The sequence below is a fragment of the Nicotiana tomentosiformis genome, chromosome 12, assembly GCF_000390325.3.
Source record: "Nicotiana tomentosiformis chromosome 12, ASM39032v3, whole genome shotgun sequence".
Classification (NCBI taxonomy): domain Eukaryota; kingdom Viridiplantae; phylum Streptophyta; class Magnoliopsida; order Solanales; family Solanaceae; genus Nicotiana; species Nicotiana tomentosiformis.
In genome coordinates, this window is record NC_090823.1 from 100151451 (window position 1) to 100168924 (window position 17474).

The 17474-nt window shown below is 40.2% G+C and overlaps 1 long non-coding RNA gene across 1 annotated transcript; it reads left to right on the top strand.

The window, feature by feature from the left end:
• Positions 1-5749: 5749 nt before the first annotated feature.
• On the top strand, positions 5750-8830 carry LOC138903745 (uncharacterized). The gene is made up of 2 exons (XR_011413131.1): positions 5750-5830; positions 8641-8830. It is a non-coding gene; the product is annotated as an uncharacterized lncRNA (long non-coding RNA).
• The last annotated feature ends 8644 nt before the right edge of the window (positions 8831-17474 follow it).

Below are 17474 nucleotides of genomic sequence, written 5' to 3' on the forward strand. Positions count from 1 at the left end.
AGGTTTGTTACTTATTGAGTACATTAGGTCAAGTGTACTCATACTACACTTTTGCACCTTGCATGTAGATGTTGGATGCTGATGTAGCTGCGTACGGATCTAGATCTGAAGATGTACTTGCGTTCTAGTCATAGCTGCCTCTTGATCTTGGTAGCTTTAGTATTTTAGATTTGTTCATGTATATTTCAAACAGATAGGGTATTTTATTTCAAACCAGTTTGTAAACTCTATATCTTAGAAGCTCATGATTTGTACTACCAGTCCTTGAGAATTCTTTGTATAATAGTTCAGTTATATTATCATTCCTTCTCTTAATAAATATCATTTGAACTGGTTTATTGTTAACTGCCTTACCTAGCGGGTTGGGTTAGTTTCCATCACAACTAGTTGGGTTTCTGGCCGTGACAAGTTGGTAACAGAGCTCTAGGTTGATAGGTTCTACGAGTCATGAAAAAGTGTCTAGTAGAGTCTTGTGGATCGGTATGATGACAACTATATCTATCTTCGGGAGGCTAGATGGCATTTATGATAATTTCCCATCTTTCTTTCCTTATCATGTGAAATTGATTCAGCTTGAAACATAACTCTTTGAATTCCCTCCACGCGTTTGTGTGTGCATGTGAAAGCTCGACATCAGTTGTGTATCGTCGTCTTGTGATTCCATGGATGAGGAGCAAGATGCAATTTCTGTGTTGTGATGATGGGCCAGTCTGGAGGACTGGAGGTCGCGTTATCACTGTAGCTTAAGCACGGGGATTTCGGTTGTGTGAGCACGTGATTTTGGACTTATATGTCTGGTAGCGTCCCTAGGAGTAGAATTTAGGACTCGATGAGTGGCTGGATGGATATATGATGAGTATGATATGATTAAGGGATGTGTCCAGATTGTTTGATTATGGCGAGAATAGTTTGCTTGAGATGTAAAAAGGACTAGTGGGTGCTAGATTGTTGTCTTGATGTGACATATAGTCTCGAGTTATGAGTGTGTTGAACGATTTTTCATGTTGTTTAATTATGGAACGAAGTAGATTTTCATGTTTTGTTGTGAGTTCAGACTCAGGAAGATGGTGTAGTAATCGTGGCTGCGAAAGGGTATAGAAAGATGCCAATTTGAGGCTAAGCAGGTGGGTTATCTCCTACGGAGTAATCTACGGAGGTGTGGTCCTTATAATGTTGTGTGGAGAGTTTCTTTTCTACCAGCAGGGTATATGGGTTGAGATTTGAATTTGAATTTGATTGAGAAAATTGACCTGACCGTCACGTGGATGTACACGAGCTCAGTAGATGATTTGAGGTACTATATGGTTTGTGTTATATGAGCTTATGAAGGACTTGGTTGAATCTCCTTGCAGTATTATGGTAGTAATAGAGTATGGATATTGCGAGTTATCGAGTATTTTGATCTAAAGCTTTAAGCCAAGTGGGGGAGTCTCCTATCACCGATTTGATTGTGTGGTTTATATGTTGTACTGGTTTCGGTTTGAGGCATACTTTTTAATCAGATATAACTAGTAGAGGTGGAGATCGAGGATGATTCGAGCAAAAGAATTTCTGGAGACGGGTTATGTTACACTCTATGGGTATATGGGAATCATGGAATGATTGAATAGTTATTCGTGAAGGATGTAGTATGCATGGAGTAGAAATTTGCTTAGTTACGTTAAGGTGGGGTTACTTCTTTGGGTGTCGTCGTGCTAATGGGGCACATGTCGTTCGACCCGTTTGGGTGGTGAAGTTGAGATTTGAGCAGAGTAGATGACTCTCAAGAAGGATCTAATGGATGTAAGATTTATATTTAGCAATTGAGGATTTATTCGGATTTGTATATGGCTAGACTCCGATATTTGCGTCGGATGGTATCGGGACTTGTGGTATTTCTCTATCACTATGGATTATACATTTCAGTATCAGGAAGGTAAAGGAAATAGTTTCAAGTTCACATAAGGAATCTTCAGAGCGGGTGTCTCGATTGTAGTACTTTTGGGGTGGTTGAAAAGGAATACAGCGGCTTATGGGCCTTAGGGCAGTGTGGTTTTATTCTAGGATCTCGTGGGGTGAGTTTTGGTTGAGGACCATGGTATTATGGCAAGGAGGAGTGGCAACTTGAGGATAATTCGGAAGAAACTCAGAGAAATAGTACACCTTGGTAGTACATCGGGTTAGCAATGTAATAGATATGATCGGGTCTTTGGGTACTGATGATGTGGTGAGTATCTACAGGTGCTTGATGGCAATACTCTTGGGTTTTGGAGACTTGGTTGAGTTAGAGAGATTCAGTTCTGATAGTTGGGTTATGTGCAAATGGATTTCAAAGTATTCTCAGTGGTTTCTACCACGGTTCGAGGTGTATATTTCTTGTTGGCGTGTGGAGCATGTTGTATGTTGTGATTTTCTCTTGGATGAGATCAAATAGAAGGTTCCTGGCTAATCGAGAATGTAGTTTGCTTGTGACTCGGAGTTGATTATGATATTCACATACTTTTCATATGATGGTATGATAGATACGGTGTGTTGTGTGGGGTTGAGATTTTCATGTGCAAGGTCACGGTTCATATTTGGAGAGAAGGTCATGAATTTTGGATAGCATAGACAGTTTCATATATTTAGATGAATGTAATAACTACTTGGTAATTCCTGAGAAGGGTGCACATTTCAAAAGATGCATTGTGTGTTAACTTACAGATACTTCATTGGTATTGCGGTACTCGCCTGGTTGATCGACTGCTGATATTTAGATTTTGCTATGTGGCAAAGAAGAATTATAGAAGTATTCCTTGTGGGATGATCGTGTATGTTAGATGTGTTAGACATTCGGGGGTGGAGTTGGGATCAAATATGGTGATTCATGTGTTCTATGGACTTGGAGACCAGGAATTTTCAGAAACAAATTGTTTCGTGGTTGTGGAATTTGAAAATGTGACCAAAGCTAGCCAGATGATAGTATGTGTTATGGTTCAGTCATTGTGGACTTTAGGAGGGTTATGTATCTATTTGTGGGTGATCAAAGTAAATTTGGGGCTCATTGGCAGGCCCAATGAGGATGTGTATTGTACACCATGTCGGATTGGTTGATTCCATACTATTATTGTCGAGGGATGTGTCATTCGGTAGAGTTGATGATATATGTGTTACTCTTCTATGCTACGAGGGGTTGTGATTTGTTGATTATAACCACACATGGTGCGGTTCTGTTTGGGTCTTGTAGCGGGATTTGAGCGAGATTGTTATTAGGGTGTGAAATGGTTGATTGCGCCTTGGTTATGGTCTTTCTAGGCTGTGGTATATTGTGTTGTTTGCTTCTCCTTGGTTATGGTCATGCACTTGTGTACTTGGTGTCGAATTGCCTATGGTTGTTGATTTTGAGCATTAGGGCTCGAGGTATTTCATAATGGATCGGTGTTTGGATGGGTCACATATTGCAGTGGGGTTATGATGGGATATGATACTTTGTGATATATTCGTGTGTTTTGGTTCTAATATGTGTGATAGGTTCTTAGCATTGCATTGTGGTGGTACTTGTTGAACTTGCGGGACAGTTCTCTCATTCGAGTCATTTTCCATGATTGAGTACATTTGAATTGTTGCGTATTGGTGTACAAATTGCACGATTTGTGGCTCTGTGTAGTATTGTTGTGGTGTGTCAGTAGAGTAACTTGTATTTCATAAGCGGAGGTCTTCGGACCTAGAATGGGTGCTATCAGAATTCATTGCGATATATTTGTAAGGACAATATCGTTGATTGGGTTAGAAATTGGCTATAGTTCTTGTCGAGGGATAGGGAGATCCATGGCTTGTTGATCTAATGAGTGTTTATGAGTTTTTGCATGTTTATTGCATCATCGGCATTGTACGAAGGTTTTAGAGCGAGGTTTTATTTGATATGAGGTTTATTACGAGTACCGGGTTTGTTTGAGCAGCTACTGTGATCGGAAGTTATTGCTATGAGTATTGAGTTATATGGTATATCATGTAATTTTGTCTTGGGGTATGGTTACGACTTGATGCAGCTTGTTCAGACTTATAAAGTGTGTAGATGCGAGGTTCGGGTCTTGCAGGAAATTTCGGATGTTGGAAATCGGATTTTGTGGTTTACGGACTAAGGTTGAAGTAATGATCTTCTGTTATGTTATGTTGTCAGACCTATATGGAATAGGGTGACGTGGGATCACCCCCGGGTATGTGCATAGTAAAATTACATGGCGATTTGATGGCTTTGGAACGACTCTCGGCAGGTTCGAGGACAAACGTATGTTTAAGTGAGGGAGGATGTAACGACCTAACCGGTCGTTTTGAGCATTTGCACTTCGCTCGATAATTTAGAGGAATGAGTATCTATGTATGTTGTATTATGATTGGTGTGCATCGCCGATTTTGGTTTTAAGGTAATTTAGAGTTTGATTTGGAAGAATAAATTTCATCGTTGAAGCTTTAAGTTAGGAGAGTTGACCAAGTTTGACTTTTGTGAATTTGACCCCACAACAGAGTTTTGATGGCTCTATTAGGTTCGGATGGTGATTTTGGACTAGGGCGTATGCTCGGGTTTGCATTTTGATGTTCCTATAAGGATTCGACACTAATTGGCGAAAGTTGGAAATTTTAAGATTTGGAAAATTCATAAGTTTGACCGGTAGTTGACTTTGATGATATCGGAGTCGGATTGTGGTTCCGAAAATTGGAATAGCTTCGTTATGTCATATGGGACTTGTGTACAAAATTTGAGTTCATTCCGGATTGATTCGATATGTTTCGGCGCGCGTTTTGAAAGTTGAAAGTTCAAAGTTCATTAATTTTTATTCGAGGTGCGATTCGTCGTTTCGATATTTTTATGCGTGATTTGAGGCCTCGAGTAGGTTTGCGTTATGTTATTGGACTAGTTGGTATACTCGGACTAGGTCCCGAGTGGTTCGAAAGAGTTTCGGACGAGGTTCGGATCGTTTGGATTAATTTTGGCTAAGGCTGCTTGTGGAAGGATCTGGTGTGATCGCACATGCGGCTGGTTTTTTGCATGTGCTATAGTCGCAGATGTGACAAAGGAGTCGCAGAAGCGAAGTGAGAGCTGTGTGAGGAAGATCGCAGAAGCAGAGATATGGGGCGAATGTGCGGATGCGCAGTTGCGAAGGGATGGAGCGTAGGAGCGAGGTCTTGCGCAGGTGCGGATGATGGCTCGCACATGCGATGGCGCAGAAGCGGATATTCTCTCCGCAGGTGCAAGTATCGAGTTCTCAGCTGATTCCGCAGAAGCGGAGGTGCTGTCGCAGAAGCGGCTAATTTGTCCTCACAAGCGAAGATGCATGGGCATAAGCTATATATCGAGGGTTTGGCTATTTTATTCACATTTTGAGTTGGGGAGCTCGGATTTAAGTGATTTTGGAAGCAAAATTCATCATAAGGATTGGGGTAAGTGTTTTATACTCAGTTTTGATTATATTTCGTGATTCTATCTTCATTTTTGGTAATTGATTATGAATTTTTAAAGAGAAATTGAGGGTTTTAGCCTAAAGTTTCATAGAGTGAGTTTTTGAATTTTGAACATCGATTCGGAGTCTGATTTGGGTGAAACTAGTATGATTGGACTCATACTTGAATGGGTTATCGGATTTTTTAAGTTTCGTCGAGTTCCGAGGCGTGGGCTCGGGTTGAATGTTTGGGTTGATTTTAGGTCTTTGATTACTTATTCGACCTTTATCGATTGGGTTTATTTCCTTTGGCATTATTTGATGTATTTGCGTTGCTTTTGGCTAGTTTCGAGTAGCTCGGAGGTCGGTAAGCGCGGGATGGCAGTTTTGGAGCATCGTTTGGCTTGCTTGGTGTTGGATTTTACTTGTTCGAGGTAAGTAACACTTCTAAACTTAGAGCTGAGGGTATGAACCCTAATTATACATGTTATGTGATTTGTTTGGAGGTGACGCACACGGTAGATGACGCGCGTGTGGGTGTGCACCGTAGAAATTAAGACTCAGTCAATTTCGTAGAGTTGTGTAGTTAATTAACTTGTATTTTTCCATGTATTTTCATGTGTTAGAGAAACAGAGTTATGACTCATGTTAGAAATCATGCTTAGGAAAATGCTGGTATTATTAGGACCCACTTAGGTCATTTCTATTGTCGAATTATTTTTTTAAAATTATAATTTCCTACTCAGTCATATTCATTCATTTCATATCATATCATGCATTCAGGATGAGAATGGCTTCACAACTTTTAATGTAAGTATTGATGCAATCAGTTATGTTATTATCTTAATGTATCATAAACTAATTAAACTATTTTTTGGTATAGCCTCAGCTGCCAAGTAGTAGAATAGTATCTACTAGATCAATAATGTTAGAAATCATGCTTAGGCAAATGCTGGTATTATTGGGACCCACTGAGGTTATTTTTGTTGTCGAATTATTTGTTTAAATTGTAATTTCGTCCTCAATCATATTCATTCATTGCATATCATATCATGCATTCAGGCTGAGAATGGCTTCACAGCATTTAATGTAAGTGTTGATGCAATCAGTTCTTCTATTATCTTAATGTATCATAATCTAATTAAACTATTTTTTGGTATAGCCTTGGCTTCCAAGTAGTAGAATAGTATCTACTAGATCAATAATGATAACAAGATCAACTAATGTAACTAGTGATATTGATTTCAAACCATTAAGTGGACTGAAGTGGAAAGGAAAACAAGCAATCACAACAAGAAGGCTTCAAGAGATTAAAAATATAATGACCCGACTGGTCGTTTTGAGCATCTGCACTTTGCTCGGCAGTTTGAGGGCATGAGTATCTCCGTATGATTTATTATGACTTGTGTGAATCGTCGGTTTTAGTTTTCAGGTTAATCATAATCAATTTAGAAAAAGGAATTCCATGATTTAAGCTTTAACTTGGAAGAGTTGACCAAGTTTGACTTTTGTGAATTTGATCCCGGAACGAAGTTTTGATGGTCAACTCCTTCATCCCAAGCACTATAATAAGCTTATGCCCGGATTTGCATTTGGATATTTCTTGAAGGATTCGACACTAATTGGCGAAAGTTGGAAATTTGAAGGCTTGGAAAGTTCATAAGTTTGATCGGGAGTTAACTTTGATGATATCGGGTTCGGATTATGGTTCCGCGAATTAGAATAGCTTCATTATGTCATTTGGGACTTGTGTGGAAAATTTGAGTTCATTCTAGGTTTATTCAATATGGTTCGGCGTGAGTTTTGGAAGTTGAAAGTTCATTTAATTTCGAATTGAGGTGTGATTTGTCGTTTCTATGTTGTTATGCGGGATTTGGGGCCTCGAGTAGGTCAAAAATGCGCTTGTGCGCTACCATCACCTCCGCGTTCCCAGCACCGCGTTTGCGATTGCGCAGGTGCGGAAAATAACCTCGCACCTGCGACACTGCTGAGGTCCTGCCATGCCGCTTCTGTAGCCACTGCCTCGCTTGTACAATGTCGCACCTTCGCCCAACATTCTGCAGGTGCGATCACACTAGGACTGCTAAAAACCAGCCTTAACAAAATTGATCCAAACGATTCGAACCTCGTCCGAAACTCCTCCGAGCTACTCGGGACCCCATACGAATATACCAACAAATCCTATAACATAACGCGAACCTACTCGAGGCCCCAAATCCTGCATAACAACATCGAAACGACAAATCATACTTCAATTCAAACTTAAATAAACTTTGAACTTACAACTTCCAAAACTCACGCTGAAACATATCGAATCAACCTTGAATGAACTCAAATTTTTTACGCAAGTGCCAAATGACATAACGAACCTATTCCAATTTCTAAAACTACAATCCGAACCCCATATTATTAAAGTCATCTACCGGTCAAACTTATGAACTTTTCAATTCTTCAAATTTCTAACTTTCGCCAATTAGTGCCGAATCCTTCTAGAAATATCCAAATGCAAACCCGGGCATAAGCTTATTATAGCGCTTAGGCTGAAGGAGCCCTTCTGGAGTTTACACCCCCACAGTGAGCGCATTGGATATAATATTTGGGATGGAGTTCCTTGGGCATGGATTCCCTGTATATTCACATTTGGGGTGGAGTTCCCTAGGCATGGAATTGTCCCATAAATTTATATCGAGGGATGGATTTTCCCTGGGCTGGACCTAACCCGTACAGTACAGTGAGATTGAGTACTCTGAGAGTGTGAGTACGTGAGTTCATCATTGAGATGCATTGCATTTGACATGCGTACTTGAAATACAGGCATAGAGATGTATTTCCTCATGCTACCCGGTTTTGGTGACATTCATAATTTCACTCGTATATTGACATGTAGGCATAGAGATGTATTTTTCTCATGCTATCTGAAAATGAAACACCTTATTTATTGTTGAAAGGTTTTTTGAAAAATCACAGTTTTCAAACTTATTCACATATTTTTTAGGTTTTTGGTGAAAGATTTGGGATCTATTATTATACTTGAAAAGCATGCCTAGTTTTAGTAACTGTGAACCAGCTTAGTTATTTCTTGCACCATTATTATTATATTGTTATGAACTGTTGTTGGTTATTGGAGTTGGACTCTGACATTTGTCCCAGCTCGTCACTACTTTCAACCTAAGGTTAAGTTTATTACTTATTTAGTACATGGCATCGGTTGTACTCATACTACACTTTTGCACCTTGCGTGAAGATGTTGGATGTTGATGTAGCTGCGTACGGCGGGAGATGGATCTGAATATGTACATGCATTCCAGTCATAGTTGCCTCTTGATCTTGGTAGCTTTAGTATTTCAGATCTGTTCATGTATATTTCAGATGGTGTATTTTATTTTAAATCAGCTTTGTAAACTCTATATCATAGAAGCTCATGATTTGTACTACCAGTCCTTGAAAAATTATTGTATAAAAGCAGTTGTATTATCATTTATTTTATTAATAAATCTCATTAAATTGGATAGTTGTTAATTGGCTTACCTGACGGGTTGGGTTAGGTGTCATCACGACTAGTTGGATTTTTGGTCGTGACAAGAAAAAAATCAAGGATTGCTGGTTCACAGCCCCAAGAACTATGGAAATTATAGTGTTGATAGGGCCCTACTATTTTTAGTTCTATTTGGAATGGTGTTTTTATTCTTATCAAGTTGTTGGAATTTTCATATGAAGCTACTATCTCAACTGTTGTTAGAAATATAAAATATGTTATTCAAATGTACCATTATTTTTGTTGTTGGAAACTAATGTATTATTATGTGTATGAAATGGTACTGAAAAACAGCTTGTTATGTTGTTATGTGTTCCTACTGAATTGATTTGGAGTCAAAGTCATTTTCTACATATGCGATCGGTTTGGATGTTGTGAAGTCATGGGCAGTGTGCTAACTTCACTGCCGAGAGGCTTCTTTTTTGCCAAAATTTTCTCAAACAGCAACAAGAACAGAGTTGTCAACAAAACAATTATGAGCTACACCAAAATGATGTTACATTACAATACCAAAATTAAGTAGACAACCAAACCACATCTAACTTAGCCTATCTGACATCAACGAGGTTGCATTACAACGATCAAACTGATGTTCTATTACAACAACAACCAACTACTATGGCAACTCCATTTGATTTTGCTTCAAGTTGCCAACTTCGATTAAGTTGCTAACATACACAACAACTACACAAATCATAATACACCAAATGAATTTTTTACACCAGTTCCTTCGATTTTTTTCCTTCATAGTCTTCTCTTTCGAATCAACATTCATTTTTGAATATTCAAGCTCATCCAAATGCAGCTTAAGACGCTCGTAATATTCTTCTAACTCTCTTATTTTGTTAACCATTCTTGGAAGAAATAAACTCTGAACTTTCATCAACTATTTCCTTGTCTCTCCATCTGAAAACTTACAATTTGTGGCCTGATATGTAATGATCCAACCGGTTATTTTAATTTTTAAAACTCCGTTTCCTAAAATAAAACTTTTCATATGTATTTTTAATAATTTATGACTTACGGAGATGGTTGATTCGGGATTTGGAAGTGTTCGGGTTGAAATCGGAACACTTGGTTCATTAAGTTAGCCTTAAAAGGCCAAGTTTGACTTCGATAAACATTTTGAGAAAACCACCCCGAAATCGAGATTTAACGGTTCCAATAGGTTCGTATGATGATTTTGGACTTGGGCGTATGTTCGAATCGGGTTTTGGATTACCTGGAGCGTTTTGGCGCTTAATAGTAAAAATCAACTATTTGAAGGTTTAAAGTTCTTTAAATTTGGTTTGGAATAGGTTTTTGAGTAATTGAAGTCCGTTTCGAATTTCGAGTTTGGGAATAGTTCTGTATAGTAATTTAAGACTTGCACGCAAAATTTCGTGTCATTCCGAGTAGTTTAAGTATGTTTCGGCGCATTGGAAGTAAATTGAAGAACTTGAAGTTCTTAAGTTTGAATCAATTTGGTTTGGGGTATGATTCCTAGATTTGATGTTATTTTACACGTTCCGTGAGAGGGGATTTCAACTAGAAACTTTGAGATAAGTTAATTCTATACACTTTGAGCTAAATACATAGATTATGGGTAGATTATAACTAGTAAATCTTAGAAATCAAAGGTTTTGATGAAAAACCTAGATTTTTATAAAAACGAGATTTTAACCACGAAAATGGTTATGGAATTGGGTAGAAATTATATATTTGAGTTCTTAAGATTATGGGTAACGTTTTCATCCAAAAATTTTCAGAATCCGGGCACGTGGGCTCGGGGTGAATTTTAGAAATTTTACTATTTTGGTTAGGGTAATTTATTTAATAACCTAAATTCGAATTATTGAACATATATTAATTATTTTGTATAATATTTGGATTGCTTCGGATTTTTCGGCACCGAATTGTGAATTTAACGTGATGTAGTAATCGGAAAGTGGACTTTGAGACAAGGTAAGTCTCTTGTCTAAACTTATGAGGAGGAATTCACCCCATAGGAGACTAAATTAAATAATTATTGCTAATTGTTAGGGCTACGTACGCACGAGGTGATGAGAGTCCGTGCGTAGCTACTATTAATACTAAAGTTCGGGTAGTTTAGGACTCAAAGCATGAATTACTTGTGCAAATTATATTTTTTAATTAAATTAAATAAGTTTTATATATATATTGTGACTTGTTAGGGAAGATATTAAAATATGAAAATTTCATATGCTTAAATTGTTTGTTTAAATTAATTAATTATTAAAAAAATTGTTCATCCTCTCGAATTGAACTTATAATAAATATACTCTACTTCCAGAGGTACATAAGAAAATGTCCTCCTTTCTTGTGGATCAGGCCGAATGCCTCAGCAGGATAGATGCATCTATGGATCGCGTCGCACGTCCCTCGGCAGTGTACAAGACACTCTGGAACGGACCGTACGACCTCGGCAGAAATCGTGCCTAATAATAATAATAAATACACGATATCTCGATGTTTTTAATTTGCAGCTTGTGAATTTAATTAATAGAATGGAAGTTGTTGAAATTGAAAGAATTTAATTATTTCTGTTGATTTAATAAAATTATTGTTAACCTTCTGAATCATGCTGATTTAAATAAATTCTATTTTATTCTATTTATTATTGTTGACCCTTAGTGAGTATCAAAGTCGACCATCTCGTCTCTACCACTTCGAGATTAGGCTTGATACTTACTGGGTACATGTTGTTTACGTACTCATACTACACTTGTTGCACTTTTTGTGCAGGACCTGAGGCAGGTACTAGTGGAGGACCTATCATCTTACACCCACGTTATCCAGAGGCGTAGTGGTGAGCTGCCTTTCTGAGCCGTTTTGCAGCTACCAGTGTCTCTCCTTGTATTTTCATTCTGTCTATTTTTATTCCAGACAGTATTTAGAGTTTTGTATAATCTACTAGATGCTCATACACTTGTGACACTAGGTCTTGGCACACATATTAATAGAATTTAGAATTATATTATTTTCTTGAATTTAAGTTAATCGGTATCTTTTCTAATTTCTTTAATATTGCTAGAAAAAAAATATAAATTACTTAGAAAATTATTCTGAAAATAATTGATATATGTTTAATTTATTTGTTGGCTTGCCTAGCTGTAGTGTTGGGTGCCATCACGACCTATAGGTAAAATTGGGTCGTGAGAACATGGTATCAGAGCACTAGGTTCACGTAGGTCTCACAAGTTATGAGCAGGCATAATAGAGTCTTGCGGATCGGTACGAAGATGTCTGTACTTATCTTCGAGAGGCTATAGGGTGTTAGGAAACTACCTTTCTTCATATTCCATCGTGCAATTGATGTAGTACTAAATATCATTCTCTTATTCTCTCACAGATGGTGAGAACGCGCTCTAATGAGGTTCCAGACCAGGGAAGAGCTACTCCCCCAGTTGCTAGAGGTCAAGGTAGAGGCCGAGGGAGGGATCCAGCCCATGGTAGAGAACGAGGACGTCCCAGGACTGTTCCAGTTATGCCACCAGTGGGTCCAGCAGAGAATCCCATTGTTGAGGAATAGGGTGAGGTTCCTGTGACAGAGCCAATTCCAGTGGATTTCACATATGCACCGGGATTCCAGGATGTTATGGGTTGTATGTTGCTGTTCATGGACACTATGACTCAGGCCGGTTTATTTTTGGTAGACCCAGCCACATCTCAGGCGGGTGGGGGAGCACATACCCCTACCGCAGAGTCTCATGGACAGGCAGCTGTTGTATATCAGACCCAGGGTGCACTACCCGTGGGTGGAGCCCAGCCAGTGGCAGCAGCTACACCTAAGCCCAGGCCAGCTGTAGCTATTGATCCGTAGAAACTATTGGACAGATGGACTAGACTACATCCTCCTGTCTTTGGGGGTGAGCGACATGAGGATATTGGAGTCTCATGGGGTTGACTTTGCTACTTTTTAGCTAGAAGGCAGGGCCCGTAGATTATGGAAGTCTTATGTTCTTAGCAGACCAGCAGATTCTCCTTCCATGACTTGGGACAGGTTCACCCGTATTTTCCTGGATAGGTATATTCCACCCTCTCAGAGGGAAGAGTTGAAGTTTAAGTTTGAGCTGCTCCAGCAGGGTCGGATGTCAATGACCGATTATGAGGCGAGGTTCTCTGAGTTATCTCGCCATGCACTTATGATGCTCCCTACTGAGGCGGAGAGAGTGTGGAGGTTTGTTGCGGGTTTAAATACTGACATTCTCGAGAGGTTGAGATAGGTACTTCTTATGAGCTAGTCGTGGAGATAGCCCGTAGGATTGAGGGTGTACGTCAGTGGAGCCGAGAGCAGGTTATGAGAGATAAGCGGTTCAGGTATTCTGAAGAGTTTAGAGGTTCTCCGTCTGGGGTCAGAGGTCAGTTCGTGAGAGGGCAGTCCAGCAGGCCCCCATATCCAGCACCATCGCCTCCTCGAGGTGCGCCAGTGTGACCTTATCTCAGTGTTATACTAGATAGTTCTTATCGCCCACCAGTTATTCAGGGTCCTTCCAGTGGGTATTCAGGTCCCCAGGGCCAGACACTTAGTCAGCAGCTCATCGCACCGAAGAGTTGTTACGAGTGCGGGGATCCAAGTCACATACGGAGATTCTGCCCCAGGCTTCGGGGTAAACTAGTGCAACAGGGTCAGCAGCCTATGATTACCGAACCAGTTTCTCTACCAGTCGTCCGACCACCAAGAGGTGGAGGACATATAGGCAGGGGTCGTCCTAGAGGTGGAGGTCAGTCAGGTGGAGTCCATCCAGTTCGCGTTCCAGCTCATTTCTATGCTTTTCCGGCCAGACCAGATGTATAGGCCTCAGATGCTGTGATTACAGGTATTATTTATTTTTGCGGCAAAGATGACTCAGTATTATTTGATCCAAGATCTACGTATTCATATGTGTCATCTCTATTTGCTCCATTTCTGGGTGTTTCTTGGGAGTCCTTGAGTACTCCTATTTATGTGTCCACTCCTGTGGGCGATTCTGTTATTATGAATCGGATCTACCGGTCTTGTACTATTACATTCTTTGGTTATGAAACTAGAGCAGATCTTCTACTACTTGAGATGACCGACTTTGAAATTATTCTGGGCATGGACTGGTTATCTCCATATCATGCTATTCTAGATTGTCATGCCAAGACTGTTACCTTGGTTATTCCAGCATTGCCTAAGTGGAGTGGAAGGGTTCGTATGTTAGTTCATTTAATCAAGTTATTTATTTTATAAAGGCTCAACACATGGTTGAGAAGGGTTATTTAGCTTATCTAGCCTATGTTCGGGATACTACTGCAGATACTCCGGCTATTGATTCAGTGCCTGTAGTTCGGGAGTTCTCCGATGTATTTCCTTCAAATCTTCCAGGTATGCCACCTGATCGTGATATTGATTTCTGTATCGACTTGGCTCCAGATACCCAACCTATATCTATCCCACTGTATCGTATGGCTCCGAAAGAATTGAAAGAATTGAAAAAACAACTTGAAGAGTTACTAGCCAAAGGGTTCGTCAGACCGAGTGTATCGCCTTGGGGTGCACCGGTATTATTTGTGAAGAAGAAGGATGGAACACTGCGGATGTGTGTTGATTATCGCCAACTGAACAAAGTCACTATTAAGAACAAGTATCTGTTGCCGTGTATTGATGATCTATTTGACCAGTTGCAGGGTTCTAGGGTGTTCTCTAAGATCGACTTAAGGTCGGGGTACCATCAGTTGAAGATTCAGGATTCGGATGTTCTGAAGACTGCTTTTCGGACTAGATATGGTTATTATGAGTTTCTGGTGATGTCCTTCGGTTTGACTAACGCCCCGGCAGCGTTTATGGATCTGATGAACAGGGTATTCAGGCCATATATTGATTCGTTTGTCATTGTCTTCATTGATGACATCTTGATCTACTCGTGCGGTAAGGAGGAGCACGAGCAGCATATGAGAGTAGTGCTTCAGACATTGCGGGAACAAAAGCTATATGCTAAGTTCTCCAAATGTGAGTTTTGGCTAGAGTCTGTAGCATTTTTGGGGCATATTGTATCGGGAAAGGGTATTGAGGCAGTTCAAAATTGGCATTTTCCCACTTCGGCGACTGAAATCAAGAGTTTTCTGGGTTTAGCAGCTTATTATCGTCGGTTCGTGAAAGGTTTTTCATCTATTGCAGTACCTTTGACCAAATTAACCCAGAAGGGTGATCCGTTCCAATGGTCCGATGATTGTGAGGTGATCTTTCAAAATCTCAAGACAGCACTGACTACAGCACTAGTATTAGTGTTACCTTCCGGTTCGGGGATGTATACAGTGTATTGCAATGCTTCACGCGTTGGTTTGGGTTATGTATTGATGCAGGAAGGGCGAGTTATTGCATATGCTTCACGCCAGCTTAAGCCCCATGAGAAGAATTATCTGGTGCATGATTTGGAGTTAGATGTGATTCCTCGCGCTCTTAAGATTTGGAGGCATTATCTTTATGGGGTGTCTTGTGAGGTTTATGCTGATCATCGCAGTTTGCAGTATTTTTACAAGCAGAGGGACCTAAATTTGAGGCAACGCAGATGGCTGGAGTTACTAAAAGATTATGATATTACTATCTTGTATCATCCAGGCAAAGCAAATGTGGTTGCAGACGCCTTGAGTAGAAAGGCGGAGAGTATGGGTAGTTTGGCTTTCATTTCAGTAGAGGAAAGGCCATTAGCTTGGGATATTCAGTCCTTGGCTAACAGACTTGTACGGCTGGATATTTCAAAGCCCAGCCAAGTTCTTGCATGTGTTGTGGCCCAGTCTTCACTGATTGAGCATATCAAGGCTCGCCAGTATGATGACCCACACTTAATGGTTCTTCGAGAAACGGTACTACAAGGTGGTACCAAGGAAGTTACTATTGGAGCGGATGGTGTTTTGCGACTCCAGGATCGTCTATGTGTTCCTAATGTGGATGGACTGAGGAAAAATATCCTAGAAGAGGTACACAGTTCTCGGTATTCTATTCATCCAGGTGCTACGAAGATGTATTGTTATTTGAGGTAGCATTATTGGTGGAGACGAATGAAGAAGGACATAGTTGAGTATGTAGCTAGGTGTCTGAATTGCCAGCAAGTTAAATATGAGCACCAGAGGCCAGGTGGCCTACTTCAGTAGATGACTATACTAGAGTGAAAATGGGAACGTATCACTATGGACTTTGTAGTTGGGTTGTCGCGGACCTTGCAGAAGTTTGATGCAGTTTGGGTCATTGTGGACAAGTTGACCAAGTCGGCACACTTCATTCCGGTTGTGACTACGTATACTTCAGAGAGGTCGGCCCAAATATATATTCAGGAGATAGTTCGGTTGCATGGTGTGCCAATTTCCATCATATTAGATAGAGGTCCTCAGTTTACTTCACATTTCTGGAGAGCAGTATAGAGTGAATTGGGGACCCGGGTAGAACTCAGCATAGCCTTTCTTCCGCAGACTGATGGGCAGTCAGAGCGGACAATTCAGATTTTGGAGGATATGCTTAGGGCATGTGTGATTGACTTTGGAGGTCATTGGGATCGTTTCTTGCCTTTGGCCGAGTTCGCTTATAACAACATTTACCAATCCAGTATCGAGATGGCTCCATTTGAGGCTTTATATGGTCGGCGATGTCGTTCGCCCATTGGATGGTTTGAGCCCGATGAGGCTAAATTATATGGTACTGATTTGGTGAAGGATGCCTTGGAAAAGGTAAAGTTGATTCAAGAGAGACTTCGTACAACACAGTCCAGACAGAAAAGTTACGCAGATCAGAAAGCGCGTGATTTATCATTTATGGTAGGTGAAAAAGTTCTCTTGAAAGTTTCGCCGATGAAAGGAATCATGAGATTTGGGAAAAGGGGGGAAATTGAGCCCAAGGTTTATAGGCCCATTTGAGGTGTTGAGACGAGTTGGGGAGGTTGCTTATGAGCTTGCATTGCCTCCCAGTCTATCGGGAGTTCATCCGGTGTTCCATGTATCTATGCTTTGAAAGTATCATGCCGACCTATCACATGTGTTAGACTTCAGCACAGTTCAGCTAGATAATAGTTTGGGTTATGAAGAGGAGCCAGTTACCAGTTGAGGTCCAAGAGGATTTCTGCAGTAAAAGTCCAGTAGAGGGGCCAACCAGTCGAGGAAGTGACTTGGGAGGTCGAGGAGGACATGCGGAGAAAATATCCACACTTATTTAGCACTCCAGGTATTATTCTAAGCCCGTTCGAGAACGAACATTTATTTAAGAGGTAGAGAATGTAATGACCCAATCGGTCTTTTTTACTTTTAGAACCTCGTTCCCTAAAATAAAACTTTCCGTATGTGCTTTTAATGATTTATAACTTGCAGGGATGGTAGATTCGGGAGTTGAAAGTGTTCGGGTTGAAATCGGAATACTTGGTTCCTTAAGTTAGCTTTAAAAGGCCAAGTTTGACTTCGGTCAACATTTTGAGAAAACAACCCCGGAATCGGGATTTGATGATTCCAATAGGTTCATATGATGATTTCGGACTTGGGCGTATGTTCGAATCGGGTTTTGGAAACCCGGGAGCGTTTTGGCGCTTAATAGTGAA